The sequence below is a fragment of the Peromyscus maniculatus genome, chromosome 3 (genome assembly GCF_049852395.1).
Source record: "Peromyscus maniculatus bairdii isolate BWxNUB_F1_BW_parent chromosome 3, HU_Pman_BW_mat_3.1, whole genome shotgun sequence".
NCBI lineage: Eukaryota > Metazoa > Chordata > Mammalia > Rodentia > Cricetidae > Peromyscus > Peromyscus maniculatus.
Window position 1 is genome coordinate 41,409,662 of NC_134854.1, and position 6,352 is coordinate 41,416,013.

The 6,352-nt window shown below is 42.8% G+C and overlaps 1 pseudogene across 1 annotated transcript; it reads left to right on the forward strand.

Moving 5' to 3' along the window:
• The first annotated feature begins 3,393 nt into the window (after window positions 1-3,393).
• On the forward strand, window positions 3,394-6,086 carry LOC121828193 (RE1-silencing transcription factor pseudogene; annotated as a pseudogene). The gene has a single exon (XR_013049638.1). The product of XR_013049638.1 is annotated as an RE1-silencing transcription factor pseudogene (transcript).
• Window positions 6,087-6,352: the final 266 nt, after the last annotated feature.

A 6,352-nucleotide genomic window follows, 5' to 3' on the forward strand; every position in this document is an offset into this window, starting at 1 on the left:
TCGTGTGTGTTGGAAGCACAGTTCTTTTATTTCGAGCCAGCTCACTCTTCTGTCCCTATAGGAAACACAGTAGATTACAAGAGTGCCCCTTTCTCAAAAGCAGAATATTTTTCTTGTAAGGCAAGCTAGGGTTCAATTGCCCTTCCTTAATGGAGTTGAATACCATTCAGTTTCAAATCCTAGAAGCAAGTGTTAATTTAGGTTAAGAACAGACACTATTGTGCTCCCCTGCACATATACAGTGCAAATAGCACTAGTGTCCCTTTCCAGCAAGTACAGTGTATTAGACTGAAGAGAAGCTCATATTCAAGTCAGTTTCCAATGCTGAGTTGAACTAGGTATGCCTCGTGTGTTTTGGCAGCACACTTCTTTTGTTCTGAGCCAGCTCAAAGTTCTGGCCCTTTAGGAATCATACTAGAGTACAAGAGTGCCCCTTTCTCAAAAGAAGAGTACTTTTCTTGTAAGGCAAGCAAGGGTCAATTGCCCTTCCGAAATGGAGTTGAATCCCATTTAGTTTCAAATTCTAGAAGCAAATGTAAATTTAGGTTAAGAACAGCACTCTTGTGCCCCCCTGGCCATACACAGTGCAAATAGCACTCACATCTGTTCCCAGCAAGTAGAGTGTATTGCACTGAAGAGAAGATCATATTATAGTCAGTTTCCAATTCTGAGTTGACATGCCATGCCTTGTGTGTGTTGGAAGCACTGTTCTTTATTTCTTAGCCATCTCACTGTTCTGCCCTATAGGAAACACAGTAGAGTACAAGAGTGCCCCTTTCTCAAAAGCCCAGTGTTTTTCTTGTAAGGCAAGCTAGGGTTCATTGCCCTTCCTGAATGGAGTTGAATCCCATCAGTTATAAATTCTAGAAGCAAGTGTTAATTTAGTTTAAGAACAGCCACAGTTGTGGACCCCTGGCCATACACAGTGCAAATAGCACTCTCGTCAGTTCCCAGCAAGTACAGTATATTGTACTGAAGAGAATCTCCTATTCTAATCAGTTTCCTATGCTGAGTTGAACTAGGTATGCCTTGTGTGTGTTAGAAGCACAGTTCTTTTTTTCTTTGCCAGCTCACTGTTCTGGCCCTATAGGAAACACAGTAGAGTAGAAGAGTGCCCCTTTCTCCAAAGCAGAGTGTTTTTCTTTTAAGGCATGCTAGGGTTAAATTGCACTTCGTAATGGAGTTGAATCCCATTCAGTTTCAAATTTTAGAAGCAAGAGTTAATTTAAGCCAAGCTAGTGGCTAGGAGGTGAAGAAAGGTGCTGATGAGTCCAGTAGAGAGATAATTTGGATGGACAGGACCACAACCATTAAGAATTAATAGTAGGAGGCAGATGGACCCAGCGGCGGCTGGCCGGGACATACAGGCCCAGCAGAAGGGACAGGCAGATGCAGGTAGGCCTGTGGCAGTGGACCGCGGAGGTGGACGGGCCCGGGGATGGAGACGGGCAGACTCGGCTTGGAGTGGGGACGCCCCTGGCCCCAGCACCTGAGGAGGAGGCTGTCTCCCTGGGTGGGAGCTGGAGCGAGTCTGAACACTCCGTCTGAGGACAACCCAGGGCCCAACTGCTGATCCTGTGAAACCCAACAACTTGGAGGTGTTGGTGAGACTACCCTGCTCAGCTGAACCCCATCTGGGAGAGGATTCAGATGCCTACAGTTTGAAGTCTGAAGAAAGAAGATCAGCTGAGGAGTCGACTAATGAACAAAACGTGACCTGGGAACACAGAAGAAGGCGCTACCCAGCCACCAAACCAGATCACCAGAATCATATGTATATAATTCACCGACTGAAATCAGCTGCCCCTGAAGAAACAGCCCAATAGCACCAATTTAACTAAGAACCCCTACTAAACCAAGACTAAAAATTAGAACAAGAGAGGCACTCTCAGACACAGACAACACCTGCACCGCACAGAGGAAGAGATGAGTAGACGCCAATGCAAAAATACAGGCAACAACATAAAGACCTATATGGCAACATCAGAACCTAGTGATTCTACACCTGCAAGACCTAAACATACCATGACAGAAGAAACAGAAGAAATCAACCCTAAAATGACTTTAAGAAGATGATAGAGGCCCTTAAAGAAGAAATAAAACATTCCCTCAAAAAGGAAATAAAAACTTTCCTTAAGGAGGAAATGAAAAACTACCTTAAAGAGGAAATAAAAACTTCCCTTAAAGAGGAAATGAAAAACTCCATTAAAGAGGAAATAAAAAACTCCCTTAAAGAAATGGAAGAAAAAATGAACAAAAAATGGGAAGAAATCAAATCAAGCCAAGAAAAAGCAATTAAACAGATGAAAGAAACATTCCAAGATCTGAAAAATGAATTTGAGACAATAAAGAAAACACATGCTCAGGGAATGCTGGAAATAGAAATCCTGACTAAATGAACAGGAACTACAGAAATAAGCACAACCAACCGAATGCAAGAGATGGAACTGAGAATCTCTGACACTGAAGACACAATAGAGAAAATAGATTCATCAGTCAAAGAAAACACTAAAGACAAAAAAGTATAACACAAAACATCCAGGAAAATTGGGACACCATGAAAGGACCAAACCTAAGAATAATAGGGATAGAAGAAGGAGAAGAATACAAACTCAAAGGCACAGAAAATATATTCAACAAAATCATAGAAGAAAACTTTCCTAACCTAAAGAAAGAAATACATATGAAGATACAAGAAGCTTACAGAACACTGAATAGGCTGGATCCAAAAAAAAAGTTCCCTCGACACATAATAATCAAACACTAAACACACAGAATAAAGAAAAAATATTAAGAGCCGCAAAGGAAAAAGTCCAAGTAACATATAAAGGTCAACCCATCAGAATAACACCAGACTACTCAATAGAGACTATGAAAGCTAGAAGATCATGGACAAATCTCATGCAGACACTAAGAGACCACGGATGCCAACCCAGACTATTATACCCAGCAAAACTCTCAATCACCATAGGCGGAGTAAACAAAATATTCCAGGATATAACCAGATTTAATAAATACCTGTCCACAAACCCAGCCCTACAGAAAGCACTAGAAGGGAAAATTCAACCCATAGAAGCTAAACACATCCATGAAAACTCAGGCAATAGATAATCCCACACCAATATACACCAAAGAAGGACAACACAACACAACCACAGAAAATAACAGGAATTAACAATCACTGGTCATTAATATCCATCAATATCAATGGTCTCAACTCACCTATAAAAAGATGCAGGCTAACAGAATGGATAAGAAAACAGGATCCATCCATCTGTTGCATACAAGAAACACAATTTATCTTCAAAGACAGACACTACCTCCGAGTAAAGGGCTGGGAAAAGGCTTTCCAAGCAAATGGACCTAAGAAACAAGCTGGTGTAGCTATCCTAATATCTAGAGAAAAAGGATGTTTCAAAAGAGAAGTCTTGTGGCAATGCCTCAGTGGTCCAGGTAACTACCAGAACTCGGAAATCCGCGACAGAGACTAAGGCAGCAGAGATGAAACGCATAGATGTACATACAGGAAATAATAAAAAAAAGTCAGTGAAGCCAAGAAGAACAAAAGAAAGGTGGATGCTGAAGCCTATCCGTCAGATGAGCCTGTGAACGAGGAACCAGTGACAAAAAAGAAAAAAAAAAGATGGAAAGCAAATCCAAAAATAGTACTGAGGTGCCAAACGATGACAGCAAGAGAGAGGAGACTAAGGGGGACAATAAAAAGCAAAATACTTCCATTAAAAAAGGTGCAAAGAAGAAACCTCAAAAAGGTAAATCAAGTAAGAAAGGCAGCAGACCTGCTCTGGAGACGCAGAAGGAGAAGGCTCCGGCAGAGCCTCCATCCATGGAGCTGGCTCAGGAGGAGATCGATTCCGGTCCTGCGCTCACTCAGGTGGTGGTCACCCCTACAGGCTCTACTCAGCCTGGGCTTCCTTCTCCCATGGATATTGCTCAGACTGGGCCTGCTCAGATGGAGCTGCCTTCTCCCCTGGGGCCTCCTCAGAGGGAGCCTCCTCCTCCCATGGAGCCTCCAAAGATGGAGCAGCCTCTTCCCATGGAGCTTACTCAGATGGAACAGCCTCCTCCCATGGAGCCTGATAGGATGGAGTCTCCTCCTCCCATGGAGCCTGCTCAGATGGAGCCGCCTCCTCCCATGGAGCCTGATCAGATGGGGCCACCTCCTCCCATGGAGTCTAAGCAGGAACATTGTCAGAAGAGGCTCCTTTGTCCTTTGGACCATGCTCAGGTGGAGGTTGCTCAGAGAGGGCCTCCTCACATGGGATCTGTTCAGAAGGAGCCTCCTGCTGTCATGGAGCCACCTCTTCAAGTGAAACCAGTCACCAAAAGTTCTTCTCCCCGAAAAGAAAGTACCAAGGAGAAATCGGGCATGCGGAGTGAGGTTGTGCGGCAGGAGCAAGTCCTTATTGAAGTTGGCTTAGTGCCTGTTAGAGATAGCCAGCTTCTGAAGGGAAGCAGGCGCACACAGGATCTTCCAAAGGGAAACTCAAGAAGAGATGAGACACCCAAGGACCAAGAAATTGGCTCTGATGGGGAAGGAAATAAGATGGTCCCTCTCAAGAAAGTGGGAACAGAGGAAGCTGGCAAGAGTCTAGCTATGCTTGCTGCTCCCAAGGAATCTACCAGTGTCTTATCCTCGGATCAAAATTCAAATGGGTCAGGTGGTGAAACGTTACATGCTAAGTGTCAGACTGGTTCAGCTGGGCTTTGTGAAATGGAAGTGGACACTGAGCAGAACCCAGACAGTGTCCTTGTGAAAGCCTCAGCACCCGAACCGGCGTCACCATTGCCTCCTGTCCCATCACCAACCGTAAGGGCCTCGTCTCCTATCACTTTGGCTAAAAATGAGTCACCGGACATTGATGAAGATGAAGGCATCCACAGCAATGATGGAAGTGACCTGAGTGATAATATGTCTGAGGGAAGTGATGATTCTGGGCTGCATGGGGCTCGGCCAGTGCCACAAGAAGCAAGTTTAAAAAGTGGGAAGGAGGGGTTGGCAATTAAAATAACCGAGGGAGAGTTTGTTTGTATTTTCTGTGATCAGTCTTTCAGAAAGGAAAAGGATTACAGCAAGCACCTCAATCGCCATCTGGTTAATGTATACTTCCTTGAAAAAGCAGCCGAGGGGCAGGAGTAGTGAGCCGGCCGGTGGAGGGTGGCTCGTCACAGTTTGTAAGCAATGCCTCACTTTTAGTTTAAGGCAGTAGAAACACACAAGCCCGCTTTAAGTAGTGTGCTGATTTTTAAGTGACATTATTTCCTTAGGACTGTATGTGTTACTTAGTGACTTGCAAAAACCTTAGCAAATCCTAGGGAATTAATGTAAGAAAAGGATACTGAATCTTTTAGCTTGTGCAGTGCAGTGAAGAAAGGTGGGATGATAGGTGACATTCTCCAGGGTGTCTACCTGTGTGGAACCGGTCAGGTGTTCTGCCCTTTTCACTTCACTTGCTATTTTTAGTTCCTTGTTTAGGCTGATAAAAATTGGCGTAGCAAATTACTTGAAGAATTTGCTTGCTTTATATAAGTAAAGTTAGCACTTTAAGGTTTCTTTAGAGATGAGAAAAGACATTTAAATTGAAGAAAAATTCTTTCAACGGTGGACATTGTATCTGTCCGGGTAATTGCTTCCTGACTTATGGTCGATATTTTGTGCTTCTATGTTAATCATTATGAAAAGTGATTTTTGGTGGGTTTTTAATTTTTTTTTTTATTTTCGTGCTTTACTGGCTTAAGATGTTGCACATGGTTTACACGCTTCAGATTTTGAGAGTTGATGAAAGATACGACAAGCATTAATGTGTGGGTGAAAAGTTTGGTGAAATTCTGAGTGAAGTTTTAGTTAAAGTTGGTTGAACTTGGGATTGACTGGGAGGCCAAAGATTTAAAAAGCAGAAGATTCTCTCAAGACACAAGTTGTGTGATAATAGTGTGTTTTGTGTGTGTGAATGAGAATTTGTAAATGTTGAATTCTAGGCTCCGACAATCATTGTCAGTGCAGATCAAGCTGCAAGTATTTATGTTTTAAAACTTAAATTATAAAGCTAGTTACGTCTTTCTAACAATTAGTTTTAATGTTTATGAGCATATTTTACCTACATTACCTTTTTAGGATGTTGAGAAAGATGCATCACAAGCACAGGCTGGAGGCTGGGGGCTAGATGGTTTTGAGGAAGAGGTCTTGGTGGACTCTTTCATAGAGCAAAGGGAAGCAATGCCTTCTGGGAATTGAGCTAAGTTTTAATCTAGTCTTTAAGATTAGAAGTCAAAAACAAAAATATTAAGGAAAGGAAAACCTAATTGATCTTTGAAGCATTGTTATGTGGAATTG